General features: G+C 39.2%; 1 long non-coding RNA gene across 3 annotated transcripts; it reads left to right on the top strand.

The window, feature by feature from the left end:
- Positions 1–10,653: 10,653 nt before the first annotated feature.
- LOC122049456 lies at positions 10,654–12,014 on the top strand. 3 transcript variants are annotated; one of them, XR_006130957.1, is made up of 4 exons: positions 10,654–11,346; positions 11,408–11,475; positions 11,612–11,675; positions 11,947–12,013. It is a non-coding gene; the product is annotated as an uncharacterized LOC122049456 (long non-coding RNA). The 3 variants fall into 3 exon arrangements; XR_006130956.1 differs by having other exon boundaries at positions 11,609–11,675; XR_006130958.1 differs by having other exon boundaries at positions 10,654–11,475; positions 11,947–12,014.
- Positions 12,015–12,420: the final 406 nt, after the last annotated feature.

Raw genomic sequence — 12,420 nt, 5'->3', positions numbered from 1 at the left:
TTCTCTCTTACCAAGTATTTAGCTCCCAGCTAACCTAGCTTGGACTTAACTTAGTTCTCAACTAGGTTTGCCTAGCGATGTGTGTAAATCCGCAAGTGCACGGAAGTGTTGTCAAGTAATACAAAGATTGAATCCACAGAGATTGGTGATCGAGTACTAACTTACTAATCGAACTTAATTATCTACACCAAATCAGGAATGTTGAGTGTCATGAACGCAATTATTGAAATCACGATGCGAAAAGAGAACAACGAGGGTGAGAGAGAGAAGGAAGTTAAAGAAATCACAATAGGAAGGCAGAGTATGATCAAAGCACACAATCAGAGAAGGCTAGGAGACAGAGAAGGCAGATAAGGCAGAAGTAAGACAATTAGAGATAATGATCCTAGGATTTTAATTTCACCTCTATGCTAGTAAACACTTGATCTATATGTCAGTTCTTGTCCTCAATATTGGCTTATATAGGTACACCATCCTATGGTATCCGTTGTCAATTTGCTTCTATAATGGCGTATCAACCCTAGTCATTATATACTTTTGGAAGAATCATAATTAATGATCATAACCTAGGGGGGACCCTATCATTAGATCCCACGACATCTAATTACCCTCTTCTCCTAATGCGTGGCGACGAATTAGGTTTGATTCATTAAATTCTATGACTGCCTAGGGTTTTTCATGGCATACTGGATTGCATTTTCGTATTAAACTCTCCGTGTCTTAGTTTTCTATGGGTCGAAGGGTTGGTTCTCCATTCGGTTCACCCCCAACCCCTCGTGGGATATGAATCTCGTGCTTTTAGCATCGAGATTATGTTAACACAGTAGATCCGGACCATAATCCAATACATCATAGAAACAAGGTAAAAAAACACGCATAAATAAAAAAAAATAGTATTTACACATGGAAGTTACTCCCTAATCCTAGAATCTAGGAAATTACCCCATAAACAAGGGGTTCCTTTATATAGTGTTGGAAATTAGGGAGCCGACATGAGCCGTGCTGCTTGGCATGGGCGCTCGTGTCAGATGTGGAAGCGTTGGATCTGGCGGGCCACACGACCCATACCTCTAGCACGGGTGCCCGTAGAAAATTGGCAGATCCGGGCATGGGAAGGTCGTGGTAATGAGGCAGAGACGAGCATGGGTTATGTCACTGGGCACGATCGCCCGTGGTGAGGCACTCAAACTGGGCATAGTCCATGCCAATGGGTACGACCGCCCATGGTGAGGCACCTAAACCTAGCATGGGCCGTTCCACTAGGCACGATCGCCAATGGTGAGGCACCCGAACAAGGCACGATCCGTGCCAATGGGTACGACCACCCGTGGTGAGGCACCTGAACCGGGCACGGGCTGTGCCACTAGGCACGACATCCCGTGACAGTGCAAGGCTTCTCCTCTTGTTCTCTTTGCTCCCTATTGTAACACCCATAGGGTCCTTAGCAAAATTCTAGAATATTCTATCATGAATAAAAAAAAATATATATGCTTTAGTTGAATTTTGCTCATAGCCGAACACTTAAACAAACAAAATAGAAATAAAAATACATAAGATCTAGGACTTGAACTCTAGATCTCTCATTAGATGCCTGAATAAGATAACCACTAGACCAAGAGAAATTATTGTTAGGAAATAAAGGGAAACCATAATTAAATGTAAGAAGAAAAGACTCTTCTCTTAGAAGGAGAAGTAAGAGTTGTCTTCTCCCTCTCTAATGAAGAGATGCTCTAGAATATTCCTTTCTTACTCACCAAGAAGGGATGTATCTAGACTTTCTCTTAATTATGAGGAGAGTAAAAGAAAGGAGGAAGAAAAATATATTTTCCTTCCTCCTCTCATAATGAATAAAAGGAGGAAATTAAAGATGAGTTGTCATTTTTGCTCTCATTCTCCTCCTACTCTCCCTCACCGTGATCTCTCTCTCCCTCTCATCCTCTTGCCGAGACCAAGGAGCAAGGAAGCTCTCCTCTAGGAAGGATTCACAAGCAAGGTTCCCTCCTTAGAGAATTTAGCGAAGGATGTGAGTATTCCCCTCACTGCAGTACAAGTTGTTGTCGAATCGATCGTTAAGTTTTTTTCAAGAGTTTTCAAAACCGTAAAATTTTCTTGTGGGTTTTGATGGATGATCTTTTAGGGTCAACAAGTTTCAAGTTATGTTTTATAAAAAAAAAAAAAAAAGAAATCTAAACCCTCACTATGAATATTTCGGCCAAGAGACAAAAGAGGGTTAAGGCTAGGTTCTTTTTCTTGTGAGAACATGCTTGATTTCATACTTATATGATATGTGAATTTTATGTGTTGATAGTTAAGTTCTCATTCTTCATGTTGTGACAAAAACAAGGAGATTTCTATATATATGTTTCGGCGAACATGACTTTTAGGCCTTAGGTCAAGAATTTTGCATAGAAACCATAGTAGTTGTACTCTTTTATGATGTATGAATTTTTACATGTGGATAACTTAATTTTTTATGCTTGATATGGAATGAAAAATCATGAAACCCTACTGATATGTTTCAGCCAAATTTAGATAAATAAGTTAGGGTTATAATTTTGAACTCAAATAGTCTCATTCATGAAGTATGGTGACTTGTATGTGCTTGTACAATGCCTTGTATATACTTAGATTAAGTTTGCATGTTATATGGTTAAGTTATATGATTCATATGGAATAAAATGATATGAAACCCTACTGATATGTTTCGGCCAAGTTGAGATAAATAGGTTATGGTTAAAGTTTTGAACTCAAATATGCTTATTCATGAAGTATAATGCCTTGTATATGCTTGTATAGTGCCTTGTATATGCTTAGATCAAATTTGCATGTTATATGTTTAAGTTGTATGCTTCATATGGAATTGAATGATATGAAACCCTCCTGATATGTTTCGGCCAAGTTGAGATAAATAGGTTAGGGTTAAAGTTTTGAACTCAAATAGGCTTATTCATGAAGTATAATGCCTTGTATATGCTTGTATAGTGTCTTGTATATGCTTAGATCAAATTTGCATGTTATATGGTTAAGTTGTATGATTCATATGGAATGAAAGGATATGAAACCCTACTGATATGTTTCGGCCAAATTGAGATAAATAGGTTAAAGTTAAAGTTTTGAACTCAAATAGGCTTATTCATGAGGTATAGTGCCTTGTATATGCTTGTATAGTGCCTTGTATATGCTTAGATCAAATTTGCATGTTATATGTTTAAGTTGTATGCTTCATATGAGATAAAATGATATGAAACCCTACTGATATGTTTCGGCCAAATTGAAATAAATGGGTTAGGGTTAGAGTTTTGAACTCAAACATGTTTATTCATGAAGTATAATGCCTTATATGTGCTTAGGTCAAGTTTACATGTTATGTGGATAAGTTTTATGCTTCATATGGAACCAAATGATATAAGAACCCTACTGATGTGTTTCGGCCAAATTGAAATAAATGGGTTAGGGTTAGAGTTTTGAACTCAAACATGCTTATTCATGAAGTATAATGCCTTGTATGTGCTTAGGTCAAGTTTACATGTTATGTGGATAAGTTTTATGCTTCATATGGAACCAAATGATATAAGAACCCTACTGATATGTTTCGGCCAAATTGAGATAAATGGATTAAGGTTAGAGTTTTGAACTCAAACATGCTTATTCATGAAGTATAATGCCTTGTATGTGTTTAGATCAAGTTTACATGTTATGTGGGTAAGTTCTATGCTTAATATGGAATGAAATGAGGATGAAACCTACTGATGTGGTTCGGCCAAGATGGATTAATTGGGTTAGGAAAGAGTTTAAACCTAACTAAACATGTTATGTATTCTCATGATATGTAGCCTTTGATATATGAGTAGATTAAGCTTTCATGCTTCATGATATGATGCAAATATGCCTTATGATATGTTGCATTGCTATGTCTTATGACATGATATGCCATGTTCATGATATGATATGATAGACTTATGACATGATATGCCATGTTAATGATATGATATGCTAGACTCATGATATGATATGCCATGTTCATGATATGTATGCTAAGTTCATGAGATGATATGGCATGTTTGATGATATGAAAATGACATGTTATACTTTATGTTATGATAAGAACATGTTTTGTTTCATAATGCATGTATGAATGGCTTATGTAAGAAGAAAAGCCTAAAGAGTTGCTTCCCTTAAGCTGGGACCAAGAGCACTCTTCATGTTATGGAAAAGAGTTGCTTCCCTTAAGTTGGGATCAAGAGCACTCTTCATGCTATGGTAAAGAGATGCTTCCCTTAAGTTGGGATCAAGAGCTCTCTTAATGATATGACAAGAATTATGACATGTATGATATGATGAGATATGATATGCATGATATTTTACTTTATATGGCTTGTACCAAGGGTGGGCTCCATAAGCGCCCCGGGGTCGACGGACTATGAACGGACCTCGTTAAGGGATGGGCTCCTCAGTACGCCCCTAGGTCGACGGACTATGAACGGACCTAGATCCCTAGTAGGTTCGGGGCTAGCTACCCTGTCCTAGGGATTGCGCGCATTTATGTTTACATGTGGTACAAGCCAGGGCCCTTCTCATGATGATGATATGATATTCAAGTATGTATACTATATGTTTTGAAAGAAGCATGATGCATATGTGCATTCCATGATACATGTTTTAAAAATATACATATTGCATCTACATGCACATATTTATGAAATTATGTTTATGCACCCTTATGAACAGGTATGAGTTATGATACATGTTTACATGATATGATAGGCTTCATGATATGTGCTTACAGAATGTGATATGAATCATGATATGCACTCACATGATATACTTTGATATGTTATGCTCCTTATGTGATATGATATATTATGTTCTGGTTTTTCTACATGTTATGTTATGTTATGTGTTTTTCGGATTTATGGGTAGGCAAGGACCTCACTAAGCCTTTGACTTATAGCTACACGTTTTCCTTGTACTGCAGATAAAGGCAAGGAATGGATAAATTAAGGGGAGTAGCAGGAAAGGTGATGGATGTGTGTGGAAGTGCTCGGTGGATAGATCTACTTAAGTTTTGGAACTTATATTAGTTAAGCTGTGCATGTGAACTAAGTTGGACCCTATGCTTATGATGATGATTTCAGCTAGTATTTCATACACTTATGATATTTTACTCATGTTAGAATGGTGATGATATGATGAAATGTTCAGTATGCTTTGATTCACATGCCATGATAAGTAAACTAAATGCATATGATAAAAGAAAAAAAAAAATTTAAATAAGTCTTCCGCTGCCATGAATCCATATGCATTAGAAATTGATGTCTATGTTTTAGTGACGTCCGTCCCTCCGGGGTGGCCTTAGTGCTACCTGGAAGGGCGGGCGTTACACCTATTTCGCTCCAACTTTCATTCCTATCATCCAAAATACACGAGATTAGTATCTAGGAGTAATAAAAGATGAAAGTGAAGTATATAATCAAGATATCAAGAATCATGCATGCAAAAGTAGGTCGAATATAGCATGAAAACGAGATGAAAACTCTATATACTTCACATTTATCACTTACTCCCATTAGGACTTTCATTTGCCTAACCCACATTTAGGACTTCTCATTTGCCTAACTTCCAGTTAGGAATTTGTCAGTCAAGTCTTCGGTAAACTTTTACCTATTTGACTTCTATTCACACATATTGTTCAAACATAACTAGAGCTTAGTCAACCTTGTTAACCTTGAGCTAAAGAAGATTGTATCAATAATTTTTTTCTTTTTGATATTTGACAATATGTGTAAGTTAGGCTAACCCATTAGCCCAACTTCCATTTTCATCCCATGCCAAAGTATAAATGAGGATTTCTAACTTAAATCCCACATTTTCTTCCCCTTTGACACACATAAAAAACTCTCTTCAAGAGTTAATTTATTCAAAGGAACCCAATGAAAGTCTTATACCTTTTATTGTATCTTATTCTCAATCTTGAGCATATATCAATCACAATAAAACTTCCCAACCTTCCATTGTCTCCTCATCCTTATCATAAAAAAATTCATGCCTATTAGGAAGATCTCTCCCTCAAAGCATGCTCCTGTAGGACCGTTGCGGACGGCTAGGAGGGGGTTGTTGAATAGCCCTGTAAAAAAAAAAATAAAACAACCCTTCCTCGAACTCTTTAAGCTAACACTTGTATATATAAAGTAAGCTGATAAATTAAAAGCATAAAGAAAAAGCGAGGCACAAAGATTTACTTGGTTACAACCGATGTGGTTGTTAATCCAAGGAAAATTAAGCTCACTAAAAACTCCTTCAGGCGGAGAAGCCTCGTACAACGTTGAAGCGTAGAAAACAGAAGCTCAACTCTAGACTAAAGCTTACAAGCGTTGGAATTACAATTCAGAGTTCGTTAATAAAGCTTTTGGACCAAGGCTATATTTATAGCCTTGGTCGGGGCACCTGGAAGGGTTCCGGGCGCCCTGGGGGGGGGGGATAAAACCTATCCTCCAACGTTCAGATCGAGTCAAAACTCGATCTGGTCAATTTTACTGCTCAGGGCACCCCGGAGCCCAAAGTCAACAGTTGTTGACTTTTTGGTCCGAGACTTCTTCTCTGGTTCAGTCCCGCCTCGGTCCGGTTCTTCTCCTCCGGATCCGCTCGCTTGGGTGATCTCTTCCATCCGGAAAAGGGCTCTCCCGAACCCAACTTCCGGTCTTCTCGAGCAGCCTTCCGCTCCGGCTTCTCGTCCCTCGGAATCGCTGCGTGTTTTATTCTCGTCCACCAGTGTACTCATCCGCAGTCTTCGTCCCTCGGTCGCACCGCGTGCCGACCTTCTCGCTAGCTGCGTATCTTGCTCCCCGAACAATTTTCCGCTCCGGCTTTCGTCCCTCGGAACCACCGCACGCTTCCTTCTCGTCCACCGGGGTACTCTTCCACAGCGCCTCGTCCCTCGGACGCACCGCGTGCCGTCCTTCTTGCTAGCTGCGTGTCTTCCGCTCGAGTACCTGTGCTCCTAAGCTCCTGCACACTTAGACACAAGGTTAAAACAACGCAGGACCTAACTTAACTTGTTGATCACACCAAAACAACCTTGGAGTTCCAACAATCTCCCCCTTTTTGGTGTGATCAACCCAAGTTAAGCTAGGGTTACAAATAGACATAGAATAAAAATAATTTATTGCAGTAACATGCAACATGATAGAAAAAATTGAATTTCAAAAATTTCAAATTTTAATTTCCAATTTTCTACCTCCCCTAGACTTATACTTTCCCTTCTCCCCCTTTGATTACAATAAAAATGGGGTTTCAAGAAAAACAATCTAAGGGTTTGACACTTAGAAAAATTATAGAAATCTATTTCAATGTTTTTCGGAGAAAAAATATTTCCAAGTTAAAGAAAAAAAAATTCTAAGTCAAAGAATGACTTTTGAAAAATTTCTAAGTTTTCACCAAAAATAAATCTTTCTAAGCCAAAAAATTTATGCAAGAAAATTTAAGAAAATTGATAGCATTAAAAAAAATTTCTATGCATTTATTTATTTATTTTATACTGATACTTATATCAGCAAGTTTTAAATTTCCATTTCAATTTTTCATAACTTCTCAAATTACACTTTTTCAAATTTAAAGCCACAAAAATTAAACATGCAATAATTTGTATCATGTTAATTTCTATTATTTTTTGAATTTCAACTTCACAAAAATATTCAAATAGCATAGATTCTAACTTGATAAAATTTTTCGACAATATAAAAAATTCTTTCGGCAATGTGCAAAATTCGTTTGAAGAAATATTTTGTAATTTGCAAGATGTTTTTAACAAAAATTCTAATTTGCAGGAATCTATTAATAACAGATTTCTTAATCCGAAAAACTTTTTCGATGACTCAATTTTTAATTCGCAAAACTTTTTCGAGAAGGTAATTTGTAATTCAAAAAAATATTCGAAGAAAGTTTTCGACAATTTTTCTGATTTGCAAAATTCTTTTGACAAAATAATTTGTGATTCGTAAGAATCTTTTGTCAAAGCATTTTGCGATTCGAAGAATTCTTTCGATGAGTTAATTACTTGTTCAGAAGGTGGAGACCATACCTGACTTACCTTGTCAGTAGTTGATTCTCCCCCTATCGAATTGCTTTCTTCCGAAGTCTCTCCCCCTTCATCGATGCTCATCTGGGATGAGCTTGTAGCTTTGGGATGTACTTCGACTGTTGGGGTTGCCTCGGTAATTTCTTCTGTCTCGGATTTTTCTAATGATGGCTCGATGTCTATTGAAGGGACGACTTCAACCGTTTCTTCGTAGAGTTTTAAGAACTTTTCCCAAAGTTCTTTTGCGCTTTTATATTCGCCAACTCTATCAAAATCTTTATTTGGTATAGCGGTTAGAATGTGAAACTCTGCCCGACCGTTTGCCATAAACTCGTCGCGTTGCTTCTCGTTCCAGAGACGTATGTCGATCTTTTCTCCGTTTGCTTTCTTTGGTGCTTCATAACCAGATTTCATTATTAAAGAAATACCAATATCAGAGTTAAGAAATACCTTCATTTGTTGCTTCCAAGAAGCAAGCTCCCCCTTGAATGCTGGTGGGTAGTCGCTAGCTCCGTCCATTGTTTTGTTGCTTCAGACGGCGGTTAGTCCTTCTGAGGCATCTCGGCTCTGATACCACTTGTAGGACCGTTGCGGCCGGCTAGGAGGGGGTTGTTAAATAACCCTGTAAAAAAAAAATAAAACAACCCTTCCTCGAACTCTTTAAGCTAACACTTGTATATATAAAGTAAGCTGATAAATTAAAAGCATAAAGAAAAAGCGAGGCACAAAGATTTACTTGGTTACAACCGATGTGGTTGTTAATCCAAGGAAAATTAAGCTCACTAAAAATTCCTTCAGGCGGAGAAGCCTCGTACAGCGTTGAAGCGTAGAAAACAGAAGCTCAACTCTAGACTAAAGCTTACAAGCGTTGGAATTACAATTCAGAGTTCGTTAATAAAGCTTCTGGACCAAGACTATATTTATAGCCTTGGTCGGGGCGCCTGGAAGGGTTCCGGGCGCCCTGGGGGGATAAAACTTATCCCCCAATGTTCAGATCGAGTTAAAACTCGATCTGATCAATTTTACTGCTCATGGCACCCCGTAGGGTTCCGGGCACCCCGGACTGCTCCGGGCGCCCCGGAGCCCAAAGTCAACAGTTATTGACTTTTTCGTCCGGGACTTCTTCTCTGGTTCAGTCCCATCTCGGTCCGGTTCTTCTCCTTCGGATCTGCTCGCTTGGGTGATCTCTGCCATCCGGAAAAGGGCTCACCCGAACCCAACTTCCGGTCTTCTCAAGTAGCCTTCCGTTCCGGCTTCTCGTCCCTCGGAATCGCTGCGTGTTTCCTTCTCGTCCACCAGCGTACTCATCCGCAGTCTTCGTTCCTCGGTCGCACCGCGTGCCGACCTTCTCGCTAGCTGCGTCTCTTGCTCCCCGAACAATCTTCCGCTCCGGCTTTCGTCCCTCGGAACCACCGCACACTTCCTTCTCGTCCACCGGGGTACTCTTCTGCAGCGCCTCGTCCCTTGGACGCATCGCGTGCAGTCCTTCTCGCTAGTTGTGTCTTCCGCTCGAGTACCTGTGCTCCTAAGCTTCTGCACACTTAGACACAAGGTTAAAACAACGCAGGACCTAACTTAACTTGTTGATCACACCAAAACAACCTTGGGGTTCCAACATCTCCAACTTCTATCATTGCACAAATAATAATTTTGAGTTCCTAAATCATTAGGAAAACTCAAAACGAAGTCATGAGGTTAGAGATTCAATCTTCAATATAAATCTCCCCCTAACTCCACATTTTGCACCATAAGCCACCCCTTTCATTTTCACCAAGAAAATTATCCTAATATACTTAAACAAGTATCTCAGAGGGTTAAGGATCGTTAGGTTAACTAAACCTGTGTTAATGGATCGGATTTAGACTATTTCAGTCGAAATCAATAATTCCCAATCGATTGATAATTGTCTTCAAGCAATTGAAATGTCTAAATCGATTAGTTGATCGATTTAGAGCCGTTCTATACTAAGAAAAAGGCTTACTAATCGATTGACTTGGGATTCAATCAAGTATGCCACTCTCAATCGATCACCTTATCAGCGAGTTGTTGCTCATCAAAAATTCACAAAAATTCAATATCAATCAATCACTCGATTGATTTTGCCATGTCCCAATCGATTAGTTGGAGTTTCTAATTTTCTGAATTTAATTACAGATTCAATTTCAGAAACTCATAAATAATTCTATGATTATCAAAAAAATTATGAAATTTTATGTAGACATTATTTATGTCATATACTATCAGAAAAAGTAGTTTTTTTTTTATGAAATTATATTCTATTTTCAAAGATTGACATAAAATCGAAAACTATTGAAAACCTTAATATTTCACTCTAACTTAGTGTCTACTTAATTAATGGTGACTCCTATAAAAATGTAAAATACCGAAAAATGGTGAATAATGATAAGGGAATTTTTCGGAATTTTTAAAAATTTTCTGGGAATTTTTCGGAGCTCGTATGGACGAACTTACAGGGATAAAACTGGGTCCCGGGAAAGCCTGTTTAGGCAACCCCATTTAAACGAGGAAAAGTTAAATTTTTCCTTTTTATTTTATTTCTTTTCTTTTCTCCTTTTCCTTCGTTTCCTCCCCACCCTTACCCGACGTTGTCCCCGCGCCTTCGCCCCTCGCGGCAATGAGCCCTAACCGGCCTTACAACCGGCGCCGCACGGTTCCTCCTCGTGCATTAAAATCGTGACCAAGAGAGAAGTCGACACTCCTCTTCTTCCTCCTCTCATCTTCCGATTTTCCCCTCTCTGTGCCTGTGCCCTAGTGTCGTGCCGATACCGACCGCCTCCTCTTCTCCGAGCCCGATCTTCTTCTTCTTTCCCTTCCGAGCCGCACACCCGTTGCACACCACCGCCTTCTCCCTACTTGAGTTGTGTTGCGGCGACGAGACGAGTCCGAGCGCCGGCCTTCTCCACGCCGTGCCCTAGCCTGAAGCCGACGGCCACAGTCCGATCTCTCTCCGGCGGCCACTGCTTTGCATTCCTCTTCCTGTCGCCTGTCGACATTGGATTGAGCCGTGCCCTAGAGTTGGTCCACCACCACCCTTACACGAGTGGGCTTTCAACCAGAGGCAAAGATCCAAGCCTCCTGAGCCGCACATCACCGGCAGTAGTCTTCCCTTTTGCCCTAATGACGATCGCCTCCTCTGCCTTGCTTTCGTTCCCCGTTTGCTGTGTTACTGGCGCGTTGTGCCCTAGATCGCCAGAGGCCTAGAGCTAGAGAAGGTGACAGCGAGCAGCAGTAATCCGGCTGTGTGATTTAAGGTAAGGGCTTAGGGTTTGGTTTTTCAATCTTGTGCTCTGATTCTTATCCTACCGTGAGCAGCACTTGTGTTGGGTGGCTTTCGGAACGGCTAGTTGCTTCTGGTGGAGTAGAGGATTGGTGACATTAGGGTAAGTGTTGATTACCCAAATTGTGTTTTGATCTAGTTCTTGCTATTGGAAATTTAGATTTGAAATCAGGATTATTAGGGAACATGGTTTGGAAGGGAAATTGCTGATTTGGGTTTGCTTGTTTTGTTTCCAGCAGTAGTTATTTCGTCCAGCAGCAATTTTCCTTGCCTGTGGATTAACAGGAGCGGCTGAGAAATAAGGTAAGGTGTAGGGCATTTGATACATGCTATAGATCATGGTTTTGATCATGTTGTCGATGATTGATAGATAGGTTAATAACTAATGTTAACCTAGGTACTTGTATTGAATTGGAGATGATATGGATTACTAGATGGTTAGTGTATCACTAGTTGATACATGATTAGTGTGATTAGATTTAATTGCTTAGAATTTAGTCTTATGGATTTTATTTAGCTATTTAAATTCTTATGATTTTTAGCTATATATATATATACATATTGATTGACACAGGACTTTGACGCTAGACGAGCATCTTGACGTCGGATTTGACTGGCTCGATCCCTATTTTTGAGGCGGGTACCTTGACTTATCTTTGATAATGTCATGTTGATATGTTTAGTATGTTATAACTTTTAGTAATGATTATGTTCGTCTTTGCTTCGGTTGGTCACTACCCGATACCTGTTACATGCTTGTTTTGTTTACTTATTATGCACTTCATGTTAGTACCTACCTGATTATACATGCTTATAGGGGTAATGCCACATCCATGTGTTTATTATATTCAGGATCAAGGTTTTTATACCTTATCTGATCTGTGTACCTTTGATTTGGTTCATTGTCCTATGGTACACATTTTATATATATATGGATATTGCTATGCTGTTCAAGACTTTTGTCATGCTTAGTGTCATGCATCATCTAGCATGATTGCATGCTGTGCGATAGTCTGCTCCATTATTGTTGAGCACATCGTCAGTTACA

The sequence above is a fragment of the Zingiber officinale genome, chromosome 2B (genome assembly GCF_018446385.1).
Source record: "Zingiber officinale cultivar Zhangliang chromosome 2B, Zo_v1.1, whole genome shotgun sequence".
Classification (NCBI taxonomy): Eukaryota; Viridiplantae; Streptophyta; class Magnoliopsida; order Zingiberales; family Zingiberaceae; genus Zingiber; species Zingiber officinale.
Note: the sequence above shows the minus strand (reverse complement) of the source record. Positions and strands in the feature narration are given on the sequence as shown.